General features: G+C 38.9%; 1 long non-coding RNA gene across 1 annotated transcript in view; it reads right to left on the minus strand.

Annotated features, from left to right (window-relative positions):
- Positions 1 to 17,199, minus strand: part of LOC122974937 — a 47,186-nt gene extending 29,987 nt beyond the window's left edge. The window contains exons 1-2 of the long non-coding RNA XR_006400503.1: positions 17,060 to 17,199; positions 8,024 to 8,096 (exon numbers count right to left, since the gene is read on the minus strand). This is a non-coding gene — a long non-coding RNA (uncharacterized LOC122974937). The remainder of the gene's footprint in view (positions 1 to 8,023; positions 8,097 to 17,059) is intronic.
- Between the last annotated feature and the right edge of the window lie 972 nt (positions 17,200 to 18,171).

Genomic DNA, 18,171 nt, shown 5'->3' on the forward strand with positions numbered 1-18,171 from the left:
GAACCCCTTTCAAGCACACAAAGTCATTTGATCCATTGGTCACAGTGCTAGCCGTGCCCTCTAGAGAGCAGGCTGCACTCTGGCCAAACATACACTACATGGTCAAACGCTTTAGTTTATTCTATCAAGCCGGCATTATAGAGTTTGCTCTAAGTGGGTAGTTAGGCTAACTTACCATTACACCACTCTTATTATCATTGTAGTCAGGTCTCTATGCTACATTTGTTTATGTTTCAGTACACAAATGTTTTTTTGTTCTCCATGTGCTCCCCTTCAAATCCAAACTGCCAAATAGGAAATGGGAGGCTCCAAAGGGCTTTATAGTAGGGGGAACCCAGATTTTACCAGGTGGGTTGGAGGACACAGGGTGATTATTGGTTGTTTTGGGAATTAGTCTTTTAAAGTACCCCAAACAATAAGTTTGTCAATGTTTCCTATGTTAGGATACTTTGAATAACATGTAGACATTGTCCATCTTGTTTTTGATTGAAAAGGTTAATTAAATTAGATTCACTTAATTTAATTTAATCTCTTTGGATACGTTTTTTTGTTTTTGTTTTTCATTTTCATAAATAGTTTTTTCATCATCTCATACTAAGACCAGCTTTGTGGGCGGCGAGGGCGTCTGAAGTGCTTTTGTTTATCTTGTGTCTTCTAAAAATAAACATACAGCCGGTGAAGATTACTTCTGCCTCTATGTGTCCTTCCTCCATCACTCGGCTAACCCTTACACCATTGTTAATAAAAAATATTGATTAGTACAGCTTTAAAGTTCAGTAGTTTTCTGTACTGTGTTTCCAACACTGGAACAAAATAGTGTTAAAAATCTCAATAATATTATCTGTAATGCCAACACATACACACCAATACCATTGTGGCATGTACTGAAGCATCAGTATCTCTCTCTCACACACACACACACACACACACACACACACACACACACACAGGGGCATCTTGCTAGAGTTGTCTCTGTATTCTTGCCGTGTTGAACGGATGACTTTACCTCAGTGATAATGTGAAGCCTCTATCTTAGGCGGGAGCGCTGACGTCTATTAGATCTATAAATCATGTTAGCCGAGGGGTGGGTGTGTGGGGGGACGAGGAGGGGTGTGGGGTGGGGAGGGGGTTGCAGTGAGAGCTCAGGGTCGTAAATCTCATTACCTGAGACTGCTGTCGACCCCCCCGCCGCCTCACCCTGTCCTCAATCTCTCCCATTATCAGCTGACCTTGACCGCCAATGCAGACACTTACACTCAATCAGGGCTGCAGAGGGTTTGTGTGTGTGTATGTGTGTCCCTGTGTGTGTGTGTGTGTGTCCCTGTGCATGTGTGTGTATTTACCTGTCATATTTTTGTCGTGATATTTGGAGCCCCATCCCCCCCCCCGCCTATCTTAAACGAAAATATCAGTTTATTCTTGCTCCTGTCATCTTGTCATTGGCTTGTTTCCGTCTAGCTTGTCTGTTGCTTAAAGGGGAAAACGCACACTTCACTGTCAAATATTTGCATGTTATTTTTTCATCCTTTAGGACTGTATTAACAGCACATTTGTTAACCACAGAAATATGTCTTTCAATATAGAATTAGTGAGACAAAATAAATGAGAGCACCTTTAAAGGCCAGTAGTCCTTGATTGGTAAAATGATCATTTTTAAACAGATATGACCCATATGGTGAACTTCAGGTAATGAGTTTTCTCTTTTGTTGTGTAGATTAAATCTCTTACAAAACCAGGAAGAAGTTGTGATGTCTGAAGTTATAAATTCAACATTTTTGTCCTCTGTGGTGACTGAACAGATTGCTTCCGTCCTCGGTTCTGGTTAGCTGAGTCGTTTTTGAGGCTGTTATAATATGGCTAATAAACGCACACCTGTAAGCACATCATGGTTCATTGAAATCCTAATCATCTAATGTTGAAACACAGATCTGTGACTGCAGCACTTGTATTTTAACCACTACCTGTCTGTCACAGAGCAAGAAGAGCATATGGAAGCATTTTTATAGCAAATCTAATGTATATATACTGTTTAAAAAATACTAAAATTGAGTATCTTGCTCTGCTGACACCCTTTGAGCCTCCAAAGCCACAAGAATTATTGCCAGAATTATTTTTAGCCATGCTAGCAGTGTGGCTTGATTGGCAGTTGTCTGTCTGTTGATGGACCATTTTGTTCCAGGTTGAAATATCTGTCAAGGATACATCTAGCATCATCAGATCAAAACTTTCTCTTTTTTTCAATTGTGAGCATATAGCTACAATAGCAATGGTTAATTAGCACTAAATACGAAGTACAGCTGAGGCTGATGGGACTGTCATTAGTTTTGCAGGGATTTGCAGAATTTAGTTATAATCCAAGTAGAAGTAGAAGAAGTATCAATCTGATGATGACGCTAGAGGTATCACCAAGGTCAGTAGAATATCTCATCTGGGAAGCTTGGATATATGTACCAAATTTCATGGCAATCCATGAACTTCTGATATATTTTGTATTAAGTAGCCTCTTGGTCTTGGTCTACTGGTCTTACCCTCTAATTTATTAATATTTATTAATACAACTCAGATCTACTGATAGAAGTGCTATTGAACATGGTTGTTTTCCAGGCAGTAAGACTCCAAGCTTGACTGTTTTGAAACCAATTTATCAAAATTAAAATTTGAAGCAATCTTTTCATAACGGTTGTGTAAATAGGTTGCAAAGCCTAAACTGTATAATAGTAGACTGTGTGGTTTAATGAATTCCAGCTGTCTTTTTTACAATCTGCTTTGACAATACTGTAGTTACATAATTGCTCAGACTAAAAAAAAAGGATAATACAGGATACAGAATGAGAAAGAGGGCCACATTCAAACCAGGAACATTATAATTACATGGCGTGTGCTTTGCCAACTGCATGCAGCTGTTCTTCCTTTTGTGACAAAATGGTATATTACTGTTGTTTACAAAAGCAATTATTCAGTTGAACTTGCAGTCATTTCATTCGTTGCAGAACACTAAACGGCACCTCTTGGCTTTTCTAAAATTACTCCAGACCTCAGCCGCTCATTAGAACTGTAGTAAAGCTCATAACTTTACACCTGTTGACACACGTTTGATCTGCAATCAGCGCAGAAGCAACAAGCGTAACCGAGGGAGCACAGCGGCCAACAACAACAACAACAACAACACAGCTCGTACTACAGGAATATATATCCTTTTGGCAGACGAGCTATATAAACTTGGCAAAACTTTGAGAGACAAAAAAGTCCCATGCAGGTCACATAGCATGAAATGTCTTTTTGTTGTAAGCCTCTGGCAATGCCCTTGGTTGCTCTGCTGGCTGGCTGAGATCTCCTACTGCGTTCTGGATACAAGCAGCAGTGAAACAGACATAATGAATGTTAGACTTCCAAACATAGTCTGGCGCTGCTTGCAGTCTCTATATTTCTGTTTCTCTCCTTTCTCTATTTAATTTGTGTGTTCTTGCTCTCTCTCACGTGTTAAAACACATATTACTGTGCAGGATGTTTTTGTGCCATTAGAAAATCATACCTGCATAATTTCATCCATCACCTCAGGAACATGACAGCGTGTCCTTAAGTAATCAGCTGTGGTGTTTTAAAGAAACAGAAATTATTTGACTGCTGACACAAAAATCATTTAATTAGAATACATCAAATTAAAAAAAAAGGGCCTTGTGTAGAAATAATGATAATTCTCTCTGCAGCGTCTTCCTTCTTACATCATTTTTCCGACTCCCTTTCCTTCCTCCAATGCATCTTAATGGGTTTTCATGCCTGGAGCAGATTCAAGGCCGGAGCGGGAATCTGCTACATTGTGGTATATCTGGCTGGTTCAATAATAACTCATATGACAACACTCTCAGCTATCACATAGCCCCCCCAAACTGTCACTGCTCCACCACTGTGCCTTTGGGAAGACAAGTTCAACCTGAATAATTTAGCCACAGTAGTCAGTGAGCAGGTTTACCCAGAGGAAGTTCCTGAAAAGTACATCATGTCTATCCCCTGCGGCACGATTCATGGGATGGTGACAGCTTCCGTCATGTTTGATAGCTGAGGATGTGCACAGCGCTAATCACCAGTAAGTCCAGGTATAGCACACCATAATAGAGGACATGACCTGCGGCATGAGTCTGTGTATTCACCAACACTAACAAGGAAGTTGATTCTGAAATCATTACTCTACCTGGACGGTAACATCCCAATATAGCTGCTGGGGACACATAGGATGCCAATAAAGACATCTTTGCTTGATTATGATATGTATACTCTTATATTAGACTAGAAGTTTGCAGAGGATCCAGCACTCACACTTTCAAAATTTTCAACAAAGTGCGGGCCTGAGTGTCAAACAGGTTCATTGTTGGATGCAACTCATCTTGGGATGCAGGTTCAAAATGGAAAATGAGTCAATGTTATCTTCAAAATCTGTACAAGTATAAAAACCTGCAAACATCTCATTTGTGCATATACGCCTAAGTGTGTTCCAGTAAGAGGGAACATGCCAGTAAATATGCCCAATAGATAGAAAGTGACACAAACACTTCCTTTCTGTCAATACATTTTGACTGTTTTTGAATATACTGTCAAAACCTTAAAATCTGCTCTTCCTGATGAACTAAGTCATTTTACCCCACCTTTTTATTCCTGGTTTGAATGCAGGGCTTTAAAGCTCTATGTCAGTGGTTCTTAAACTATTTCAGAAACTGTATGACACCCATGACCAAAATAGTCATACATTCTGTCATTGTGTTACTTAAGGATGGGATTATAGTGTAAATAAATTATTCCCATTTTTGCTGGGGACCCCCTGGAACCATCTCAAGGACCCCCGGGTGTGCTGTATCCCACTTTGAGAACCACTGCTCTATGTGATAACTTGGCATTCATCAATAAACAAGTGTGTGCTGCATGGTAATTGCCGATTGCAGCAAATTGGGAAACACATGCAGAGGTGTAACAACATTGTTTTCATCATTTTATTACATTTTAAATAAAAATTTGGAGCAGTGTAACAACCAGTCAGGTTCTCAAGTCCTGTATGAGTCAAATGCAACACTAGTAAACGTTTGATATTAATATTATAATATTACAAGGAAAAAGTCATCATATAGAGCTTAAAAGTCTTTAAGTACATGTACATGTCATTTAAAGTCTAATAACATGTTTTACTGCATTTTTTTCATAAGGTCCAATGTGAAAATATACAGATTCATCATTATGTTTTGTCTAAAGAGACTTTTTCATCAGTTCATACATTTCCCAAATCTGTTAATTCTGTTCAGTGTCACTGGGGCCTTAAGCCAATCCCAGCATGCGTTGGGCAATAGCCAGGGTACACCTAATCACTGTACTAATAATAAAGATAATAACATCATCTCCTTTTTGTCTCTTCACATTACTGCTGAGTTTGACACCACACACACACACACACACACACACAAACACACATGCACGCACACACATTCCACCAGTGTCTTGTTCCGCTCTGGCAGGCTCTCAGGACCACCTGAGGGTACCACATCACAGGTTTGTTTTTCCTGTATCTGCTCCATCAGAGAGGAGCAGGCCTCATTAGTGTTTGGCCCCTGTAGGATCCTGGGGCCCCTCAACCCACCCAGCCAACCTCCAGTGGCCCCTTGGGCCCTGAGCCCCCAAACACAACAAATCACTGTAACAAAAACGCGTGCTAGCATCCCTAATGCCCAAATCTTTACACTTCAAAAACACAATTATGCTAATGCCAGGAATCATTTGCCATTCCAACTCTGATTTAATGCGGCCTTTTAGTGGAGGAAAGCTAATTAGAGACTTCAATTAACATGTGCGACACAAACTGAAGAGAAGTGCGAAGGAGCCTGTCGATCATGGAGGATGCACAGCGAGAGCGGTGAAAGAGAGAGAGCGAGAAAGGGAAGTCTGAAAGCTATGCAAATGAGGCGAGGGAGCGCCACAGGGAGGCGTGGATCTCTGTCGCTACAACGGTTTCTGTAAATATCACTGTGACCCGTAGACAGAGTGGAGTCATCTCATTAACACAGATTGGAAGGCGTCACCAGAATTCAGCCCACAAGGGTCAGCGCTGATACGATGCAACCTGAGCTTAGCGAGGGTACTATCATTAAAACTGTGCCAAAACACAGGATTTAAACCCATGTTCTGTAATGCAAATAACATATTTCTCTCACATCCTTTCCTGTTTAACTACCTGAGGGTAAATGGCTCAGTGCACTGCTGGACACTGCTATACTGTGCCTCTATATAGCTGCAGATATACTATATGCTGCCTGAATACACACAGTGATTGCATTTATAGCCGGTATGCAGGTTTCTGTGACTTAAACGGCAACATGTGGACGCAGGAACCTTCTCATTAGCACAGATTGGAAGGTGAACTCTGCGGTGCAACTCAAGCTCAGGGTATCATCATCATTACAACAGGTAGATGCAAACAGATACTTAAAAGTAATCACCTTATTTTTTGCAGTGCTGCAGAAAACAAACGGGGCCGCAGAAAATAGAAATTGAAGATAGGAGCTGGAAATAGGAAAAGTCAAGGAAATGCACCTATTATCGTCTGGAGCTCCACTAACAGATGGCTAAGCTTTTATTCTGTTTTCACTTACATTCACATTTTCACACAGTCTTGCTGCTCAGGGAATGACCTTTGATATCCAATTTAAAGATATTTCAGGGCTTTATTCATTCCTACTTTTTATTGCTTAAAGTACTATTTGTGCTGACGATTTAAAGTGCTTCTTTTTTGGAATTTCATTAAGACATAAAGGCAGCTCGGTAGAAAGTAATTTCCATATGTGATCTATGTGGCAAAAGTTCTGCTTAAACTATTACCTTCTGGTTAATAGATTATATATTACTTTGCAATTGCAGGTTTTATAATTTTATATATAATCTTTTTATGTAAATATATATATATATACACATATATATCATGTAGTTATAGGATTTTATGGATTTGTTTTTGACACTAGAAGACTGTTTTCACATTCATCTATTGAAAATGAAAAGTTTCTCTGTGCTCACCGAAAATCTGATTTTAAGGCATGTACATACGAGCATAATTTGTGACATCACAACTAGTTTGGGGCCAATCGTTGTCCAGTATTCAACATCAACAAGTGTGATGTGGAAACTTGTAGCTTCCAGTGCATAAACACTGAGAATGGACTTTAAAGTGAAGTAGGAGACATTTTGTGTGAAAAATATTTGCATATTCATAGATTCTGGATTGTCTGATGAGGAAGGAGTGTAAGTGATTGTAAGCATTTCAATAAGGTAATTGAACTTTTTTGTGAAAAAAAAACCATTACATCTAAAATGGAGTCATTTCTTACGTTTAAAATACTGTTTGGTTGAATCTTTGTTCATTTCATTTGATGCTTTCAATGTAAATGTGTCATTTGTGAAAGGCTGCATTTTAACGGCCGCATGAGCCTTTATTGCAGAAGTCGCTTTGCTTCTACATCGCTGAAGCTCTCAGTGTAGAAATCTGTCTACAAGGCTTCAATCATACATGGGCACTTCAGGTTTTCCTCTTGGGGATCAATGCAGCAGCAGGGGAATTTAAAAAAGGACGTGAAATGTGCAGCTTCTCTGATGGTTACATGTGTACCACTTTAAAATTCATAGAAAGAAAAGGTCCAGTCAAGGCTAAATGATGGGAATTACAGTTTTGGAGTATTGATCTTCAATCTCCCATCTTTCCCTAGACTCTATTATTTCCCTACATACAGATAATGAATAGTAAATGCATGTTTTCGCTCCTGTATAAGTATTGAGTTGAAACCTTGAATCTAGGAGGTAATGAATACAGGACCAGGACACTCTAGCTAGAAAACATCATAAATACAGTAAGGGATCACTCTTCTTGTCATTCCCGCCACATCAAATACTACTCACACTTCATAATGGCTGGTCTAAACTTTTGGCTGCCATCCATCATTTCAAGGATATTTGTTATTAATCTTTGAGAGTAGACGGTAAGAGCAGTGAGGCTCACCTGTGTGTTGAGGACAATCAGTCTTCTGACAGGTTTTCAGGTCAGTCTTCACGGCACATCATATCCTCTTGACCTGACGATGAGATGAACAAAATTGCAAGAAAATTCAGTGCCGTAATAACATCCGTCTCATTCCAGTAAAACTAAATGATGACATTATGTTTTTAGCCCAGAGACAGAAGTACTTTGCAAGGCAGCAGTTTCAGTTCAAACATTTTCAGGAAATGATCTTCAGAGTTCAAAGAAACATTTGTGCCTCCTGCAATGAAAGAGCATCAAGACTATCGGTTAGGCTTCAGTTATATGCAGTATTTCAGCTGATATTTTTTGGTCTTTGTTATGGACATATCATACCACATACACAAGTACATACCCAATGTCTATTCTGGCTTATAAGGGAATTACATATGTGCTGAACCATCCAAATAATAGCAAACATACCATGAACTACAATGTACAGGGTCTGACAAAGATAATCTATAAATGCACAAAAGCACATAAATAATAATAATTATCACTATGACATCCATATATCAAAATTTCTTTTACATTTCTTTCTTTTAAAATAGTTTCTACATGTTTTCCAAAATATAAAATTCATATGTAAATGCCCATTTTAAAAAAAACAAAACAAAAAAAAACTTCCCTGTGAAGCTTTTGTTAAGCTTCAGATCATTTGCTCAAACCACCACTGTGAACAACAATATCTCAGAGAATTTATGTTAATATACAACTATTTTGCAACAGGAAATACATGTTGAATGAAATGTCATTTCCCTGAATTATATTTTTTATCAACGTAATAAGAAAATGTTTTTTTTAAGGGACGTACGATATCTACAAAGTTGCAAAATGTTGATAAAGAATGTTTCTGCAAAATGTTCAATGACAACATATTTCATTTGTTTTCCTTAGAAACTTTTCCTTTTAGTTATGTTCAGGCACTCACATCACTTAAGGTTTGGGATAGATTGTGGTTTTAGTTAGATAATGAAAAAATCAAAATTGACTTAACGCATCAAACATGACGACTCTATTAACTTTTAACCAAGACTACAATCTTTCCCTGATCTTAACCTTAAGTGCTATTGTTGCCTAAACCACACATGGACTTCAAGATGCGCTTTATACAACTACCATCCTATGTGTAAATTACATGAACATTAATTAATTTTGAGACAGATATGTCCAATATGTCCAGTCATCCAGCCAATACTGTATATTTGAAAGTGCTATTAGTCTATTTTTGACTGCAATTATGCATCTTTGTACTGTAGTTTTATAAAAAAAAACCCAACTGACTTTATACAAACTTTTCAATCTACTCTTATGAAGGTCAACTTTTTTTCATTTTTGGGGCATTCGAAATGAGAGAGAGAGAAATGACGAGAGAGCGAGAGATGGCAAATGACATGCAACAAAGATTCCTGGCAAGACGTGAACCAGGGATGCTGCAATTCATGGTCTGTGCCTTAAACCTTGAGGCCACCAGGGGAAAAACTGATGACACATTAGACACTGTTTTAGAGTTTAGAAAATTAGACTAATTTACCAACTAGGGGACGCTAGAATTGAATGTTGAAATTCAAAACCTTTGAAATCCATAACTTTCAAAACTCTCGGAGATGATGCATCTTGTTATTGATTGGCTGAATGGTAAACGCAATATTTGTGATGGACAACATGTTTTCTTGTTTGCTGTTACAAGGTTTTTATTTTAACTCAGTTTGATACTGTCATTAACACATATCCGGCTGAATTGACTTGAAAAATGATTGAATATTTACCATCATTTGAAGCCTCACCGCAGCAGTGTACAGATAGAGTACCCCTCTATAATCACAACATATCAAACAAGGTGCTCTTGTTTAAACTCTCACTGAATTAACAACGCAGCAGGGCAACATTCATATGCACTTCGAAGCATCACTCTCAAGGTCAGCGACTGTTAAGTGGTTATAAAATATGTTCTTCACTAATATAATACAGCAGAAACTTATTTGCCTGAGGACATGAGGAATGGATGGCAGGACATGAGGTGAGCTCATACTGTGCTGGGCTTACAAAAAAAAAAACAACAAAACTACAAATCCCACCTGTCTTCAAAAGGACAAGTACTGATGGAAAGTAACTGAGTACATTTACTTGAGCACAATTTGGACGTACGTTTATGTGAGTATTTTGATTTTATACTACTTTATACTTCTACTCCACTGCATTTCAGCAAATATTGTACTTTTTACTCCACTTATCTGACAATTAAAGGTATTTTGTTGGTTATTTTTCAGATTTAGATTAAGAACTCACAATTTTCTACATTTCTTAGCAAATAGAAAACCATCTGGCATTCACAAAATGGTACTAAGTTCCTACACAGTAGGGGTCGTGGACCTGCAGTGCAGTAACACTGGCTGTGTTGTAAAGTTTAAAAAATGTTTGTTACTCTACATCAGATGTAGATATTTGAAAAATGAGACCTTCACTTAAGAGCACACCTATATTTGTAACTGTCCTGAAAAAGCAATAAACTCCAAGAGAATTCTCATTATGTCAGTAAACAGTATTTCATACAGCTCATGAGGAAATCAATATGATGTACAGTAGAAAGAGATGGAGCTGAAAAAACAGAATGGTAGTGTTGCTGAGGCTGGCATCAGAGGGGCCTTTATAGTGAACTTGATTAAAAGAAAATTGCTTTCAAGTGCTCTCAGCAGGCTGGGAAGTTGAGTGGGAGTGCTCTTGTGTGCAGCGCTGGTTGAGTTTCACAAACTAGGCTTTCAGGGTGAGGAAACAAGATGAAGAAATGCTTTGAAACTGCCGGAGGACAAAGAACGTGGAGGCACTGGTGACATGGTGGCGCAATATTACCGCTATTATCATTTTCAATACATTTTCATTTATATACCACTTCTCAGACTGTTGACATGAAATCCCTCTCTGTCTCATACATTATTAAAGGAAAGGAGCTTTGGTTGCCATGTAAAAGATATTTTTGAATCAGACAGTTTGTAATTATTGTCTATTAAATCAGATATGATTTAAAAGTGTTCTTGTTTTTTGCTGGAACTGCATGAAAATGAAACAGAAGAATGTGTGTGTGCATGCATGTGTCAAATAATCCAGAGATAAATAAATTAAAAAAAATAATAATAGACTCGCGTAATTGTGGATTTTATCTTGTTAAGTATTCACCTGACAGGAGTGTCAGATGGATGAGGTCTTTAATTTTGGAACTGTCAAATTTGTATAATTTATTCCCTCTTGAATTCAGAATGACATCAGGAGATCAAATACTGTCCCTGATTTCCATGAAACGTTCACCTAATTGGCTTTTAAAGGGTGGAGTGAGCGCTGGTGAATAATTTAAGCGCTTGGTTTTAAAGTAGTCTGACTTTGCTGAGAATATCGGAAATCCATTACCGTGCAGGGTTAAACTTTTTTTTTTTTTTTTTTTTTAGAGCCACTATCAAAAATTAAATTTGCATTTGATTTAATTTTAGTTTCTTATTAAAATATATTGCCTGTGTAGTCATGTATAAATGCACCAGCAACAGTCCCACCAAGAAATTAACGCATCTGTAACACATAGTAGCTTCCATGATGTTGTAGCAGCGAGATCTGTGAATTACATCACCCTTTCATTGTGTTCTTCATCTTTGCTTGCTTCATTGGTCAAACGGATCAAAGAATCTGCAAATAATGAGAATTATTCAAATTTTTGCCTCTTTGCATTGGGTTTACTTTCATACACGCTAATGTTTTAGCACACTGTGTAAACATATTCTGGTACATGCTATCTGAACATCATCTGAAATGCATTATTCATTGTAGCATAGTAAACACTGGACCCAGAGAGTTTAATCTACAAATAGTCTTAGTGAATAATTTTAAATGATTAATAAGCTTGTTTCCCCAAAACATATTGTAGGTGTGGTTTTTAAAAGGGTGCAAGGTACTGTTTTTTTTTTTTTATATATTTGTCCTCATTGCCATTTTCATGCAATTCTTAATAATCACATATGTCAAAAATATTCAGGTTTGACTAAACTGCACTGTGTTTAAATTGGTTGAAATGTCTTCTGTGCAAGTTTTTCTGACATCAGACATTAGAGATCCTAAGATCACTAAAATATTCAGTTCAGATCTTTAATATTAAATATCAAAAGGAATTTTTGAACATTTTGGCAAATACGTTTATTGGGTTTCTTGTCGATAGTTAGGTGAGAAGATACCACCATCATATCTGTCGTCGATATGAAGCTACAGCCAGTAGCTGGTTAGCTTAGCTTAGCATCAGGACTGGAAAGAAAGGAGAACAGCTAGACTGTCCGAAGGTGGCAAAATCCATCTACCAGCAGCTCTAAAGTTACAAATTAACGTGTCAAAAAGTTTGTTAAATCGAAAACTGATGTGTAAAAACAAATTGCAGAAGTCTCCACTGGTTATCTGGCAAATGCTCCCACCAAAAAATAATCTGGCACATAACCCCCCAGTAAACCTGTGAAATATCATTTTCACACAGTTTTCCAAGATATAAAGTGTTAATCAGTGAGATTTAGGTGTGCTGATAGGTGGATTGTTATCTTTGGACAGAGTTCAGACTAGCTGTCCCTCTGTTTCCAGTCGTCTTCTAAGTCAGTGGTTCTTTTTCACATCAAGGACCCCTAAACTGACACAAATTAGACCATGGACACCCATCTGATAAGATTTTTGCTTTTAGATGTTTTATTACAGAAAGTGTATGAAACCCACTTTTAGCTGGGGGACCCCCTGGAACCCCCTCAAGGACCCCTGGGAGTCCCCAGACCTCACTTTGAGAACCACTGTGCTAAGTTAAGCTAACCAGCTGCTGGCCAAAAGCCAACAAGCATATTTCCCAAAATGTCAAACTACTTGAAATGTTCACCATGACCTTACTAATGGCAGCATGCACTGAATGAAAAGCAGGAAACACTCAGGATGTGTCGACAGGACCAACAGACACAAGTCATTACATTTAAAAGAGCCAGTCTATAGCCTGCAGCCTCCTTCCTAGACTGAAAATCACTTATTTCAAGCCACAAAGATCTTATTTTGGACTGAAACTATATGAGATGGTGCTGACAGTAGCAGTGACTTGGCACTAGACAGAACATGTAGCCCACAGACAGGCACAGAGACGGGACGGGACACTTCAGTGACCACGCTCAGATGGGTGAAATCCCCCGGTCCGACAAACTCATCCCACACGATCGATAGCTGCTGTGACAACAGCCCTTCTCGTCACAGGCTGGAGAACAAGCTGTTGTGAAGGTCTGAGAATGGAAGATAGGCCCCCGGAGGGGAGGCTTGATTTACGAGCCAGAGTCAAGATGGAGGCACAGTCGCCCACGTACTGTAGACGGCCTTCCTGTTGCATCAGTCTCCCCCTCCCTTCCTGCCTGCTTGCCGCTGTACTTGTCCTCCTTCCACTGTCTGTTTGCATGCCTGTTGACAGCAGGAATGGGCTAAAATGACATACCACCCCGAAAAACATTACACTGTATTCTTCACTTTCAGTTGGATCTGTTGGGTGGTGAAATCCTAAATGTCACCTTTTGCTTGTATTAGTTATTTATTTATTTTACAAACTATAGCTGCGGGGGAGATGCTTGTTGATGTAGATAATATAAGAGAAACAAACTAGCGACATTCAAGCAACCAACCTGAAATAAGACACACATGCATTACTTTGTGGGAGACAAACAGTATCACCTTCAGGCATCTGACCACCCAGAATAGTACTAATATCTGTCCCAGCAGAAATTATGCAGAGAAATATTGTACCAACTTCACTCTAATGATACAGAATGAGCTCACTTTGGTCATCGGCTGCAGTAACAATTATAGAAAACACGGTTGCTTTTGAAAGTGGGCCAGTGGGACGTTTAGATTTGGATTTTGTCCTCATAGTTCAGCTGATTTCAAGTAAAAAGAGAAATATTGCATGATACTAAAGATAGAAAAGAGGTGTTTTGGCATATCAGTTTAGATTTACAGGCTACAGCATTCATTCAGGTGCAATAAAACATTGTATTTGATCGTAGGGCTGCAACTAATGATTATTGTCAATATAGATTATTCTTCCAGTTATTTGTTTGCTAAATCAATAAAGGCTTGGTCTATAAAGTGTGAGGAAATCATTCAAAAATGCCCATTACAATTTCCCTGAGCCCAAGGTGATGTTATTGAGTGGCTTGTTTTGTCTGACTCACAGTCCAAAGCCCGAAGACATTCAATTTACAATGATATAAAAAGAGAGATAGGCAACAAATCCTCACAAATTAAGTATTTTTGTGAAATAAGTGAAAGAAATTCTCTCAATTGATTAATGGTTTAATTGACTAAATTGTTTCACCTCTTTCAGAATAAAACCCTCCATCAAGGCCTTTAAAAAACCTCAATACATTTCCATTCTTGCAGGGGGGGGGGGGGGGGGGTTATAGGGATATATTGAAATGTGAAATGTTGTAGTGGACTGACTGTACTGTGAGGTGATGTAAGTAATTATGGCAGCTACAGTACTTACAGTATATTTAGTATGAAATATAGATAGAGCCAGATTGGCATTTTAAAGACCATTAAGAAATTAAATCTGTCTTCTGCTGACCATAAATCTTTGCAATGCTTTAAACCCCAAAGTCCCTCCAACATATAGGCTAGTTTCACCCCCTCCCTCCCCCTCCTGTAATTCATCGGGCTGCTGTTGAGCGAGTGAAGACACCCTGCCTCCATCTCTCTCGTGAGCCGTATCAATATTCATGGGTCTGCCGGGTGCGTTTGTGCGATGGCTGTCTCATTAGCCTTTGATCCCCTTGCGCGAGGCCTGTTGGAGCGTTGCCGCGCCAACAACAGAGCGCCGTTTGAAGTGCAGAGAGAACAGCTGCTCGCATTGATCTCCATATACTTTCTTTGCCATCCACGCATACACAGATGCTGCCCACAGGCACATGAATACATGCATCTACTGTAGGCCGACACTTATTACAGTCTGACCTCAACACTGCAACAACTGTGAGAGAATTACGCTTATAACGGCTTCATAGTATGCACTGTAAGATACACTACAACTCACACGGCTCTATGTGTTGATCCTCTATCACACTGAAGATCATTTGCAGGATAATGTGTCGAATTTATAAAATTAGGGGCTTAATAATACAATTATGTGTCACATGCAGTAGGATCGTCTTGTACTTCGTCTTATCAACAGGTTTTATGCAAAACACACAAATTTTCATAGAGGAAATGAGCACATAAACACTGTTTGAGCTGCGATTACACAGAGAATATTATGATACGCACAGAAAATTAATAATGAGGTACTTTCTCTAAAAAGATAGGAGTGCTACGCCGCTAAATTATAATGCAAGTTGGAACAAAGCTCTTATTTGTTGCCATGAGGTCGTGGAAATTATGGAAATCAAATAGCTATCGTGGATTTATCCCCCAAGATAGTCAACAGAGTCAGGTATATTCTGTTTTTTTTTAATGTATTTCTGAAGATAATCGACCCTGTCTTTGTGAATCATCAATAATATTTTGATATTAAATTGGTAGAAACAGCCTAAATGGCATGATATCATAAAATAAGCCAACCGTATGCATCCGCACAGCTACTGCTATTACACAATGCCACTGAAAAACACCGTCTCGCCTCAGTTCTTGAATTTTACATGAAATGCTCTGTGTAATGCACACAGTTAGATTCACATATCAGACTGTCTGGTACACAAGCCAAAGTGCTTTTAAATAGACTCAAATTATCCCACTGAATCACCAAATTACCACCACATTTCAGTCCTTTAATGTTTTCTTTGTTATTACAGTGCAGTTCACTTCCTCTCTTCCTCTCGCTGGTTAATGTTAAGACATTTTTCTACCGTGCAGCCAGGAGAGAGAGGGTCCAGTTAGTATGACATCATGACATCTGCACAGTCCCGGCACAAAGACAGTTCCTGCGCTATACCACTCAATAATTCTCCACTCTGTGCTCTTTATACAGCAGATACCATCTCAGAACAGTGAAAATTAAGACTAGGAGCTTGTCTGGACTATTGCACCCCTGGGAACAGGTTTGCAGATCAATACCGCCAATGTGCCTGATAACATTAGTCTGCCCTTAATGGCACTAATGAAGAGAGCGGTTGATAGATGCTCAGAGAGACTTGGGTCAGAGAAACAGTCTGTTACAGCAGCTGCAGTGCCACTTTATAAAGGGGTTTTGATTTAGATTTCTTATATTATACTTTATGCATTCATTATTTCTTAACACTCATGACATTTTCTGTGAAAGAGCTAATTTACTCATTTAGATCACAAGAGCAGATGGAAAAAAATCTAAATGTATCTATTAAATCTCTGTAAACCTGGAAAAATAGACATTCCAGCAGGAGTATTTTTAGAAAAGCATGCCTTTGTGCAAAATTTATACAAACAAGTTCAATGTACCTATTTAACACCAACAATCTTTCATCTAACACCTCACAAAAAAACAGAGCTATAACAAGCTTTGTTATAAATTGCTCATGCAAGTAAGTAAACAAATAAGCTCATTTTTATAGATCTTAATGATTTCTTTTCTGCGCACCTCTGTGTAGCTGTGAGTAAAAGGATAAAAGAGCAGAAGCGACATCAGTGCCAAGTTTCGGAGGCGATCAACACTTTTCAGTGTCCTTTGTAACATCAGGTCACACTGTGCTGAGAGTCTGATTGCGGGAAAATGTTATCAGTCTTCAAATGTCAAAGAAACTACATCTCAGCAGAATCGCTGCTGACATTTTGATAATCAGACCCTATTTTGTTCTGTCTGCTCACATCCACACACACACACACACACACACACATATACACAGTGCAACCTGCTGCTGAAAAGCCTTGTACTACACACTGCACACACACTGCGCACACAACTTAACACCCCCAGCGCCTGATTGCTGCTGGTCCACACAGTCCTGATAAAGATGAGGGGAAATGAAAGGAGGAGAGGCACAAAGGAGACAGTGAGAGGTAACGTACCTCACAGTGGATGTTTTGGCTTCAACTTCAGGAGCTGCCGGGATGCACCGGTGAGGAGGGACCGATGACTTCTGCCGCTCTTCTTCTTCTCCTTCAGCTCTGGGATGGAGACTCAGGAGGAGAGCTGCTCCTTCGCTGCCTCCCCGCATCTGGCTCGCACTGCTACTGTCTCAGCCCCTCTCACTATCATACCTCCCCTCCCGTGCTGCCCCCCCCCTCCCCCTTTTTCCCCTCCTCTTTTTTACTCCTCCTCTTCTCTAACCTGCTCCCTCCTGTCTCTCCTCTCCTCCTACACCACCCTGCTCCTCAAACTCCAGGGTGACAAAGGAAATCAGTGCTTTTATAATTAGTTTCCTAGCACATTTTTCTCAACAAAGTATGTTTACTGTGGTGTTAAAATAGAATCAAAAAGTGGTGACTTTTCTGTAGTGCGTGGTACAAAAAAAAGTCGAATATCTATGTGATGACATAATGCAAAACAGCTGCACAGATGCAGAGCCGTGACTTAACATAATGAAATATGGCAATGTGGACTTAGGCTGTGACTAACAATTCTTTTCATTATATTTTTCCAATTAATCAGTTAATTGTTTTGTCTATAAAATATCAGAAAATATAGATAGATGAGCATCATAATTTCCAAGAGTCCGTCATGACATTCAAATTGCTTGTTTTATCACAGCAACAGTCCAAGATGCCAAAAGATATTCGATTAACTATCATATATGACAAAGAGGAGCATTAAACTGTCACATTTCAGAAGCTTAAACCTGCAAATTTTTGGCAGTTTTGCTTGAAAAATGACTGAAACGATTACAAGTCTTCTGTCAATCAACTAATCAATTCATTGACTAATTCTTTTGGCTCTACTGTCTAGGATCTCTAATTCAATTTGTGTGTACCTCCAAAGCTGTTGATGCTGAGAATATAACTGAAATCACTCACTGATGAGGTGAATTGAGGCAAAAGCTAATATAACTTAATGATTCCAATCGCAGAGGAGGAGATGTAGATAGAGATGTAGAAAAGGAGAGGAAAGATTTTTAAGATTTGAGATCATTCTTACAGTATGTAGATGGTGCAAAAGGGGCTGCAACTCAACATCAAGAGGC

The sequence above is a fragment of the Thunnus albacares genome, chromosome 23 (assembly GCF_914725855.1).
Source record: "Thunnus albacares chromosome 23, fThuAlb1.1, whole genome shotgun sequence".
NCBI lineage: Eukaryota > Metazoa > Chordata > Actinopteri > Scombriformes > Scombridae > Thunnus > Thunnus albacares.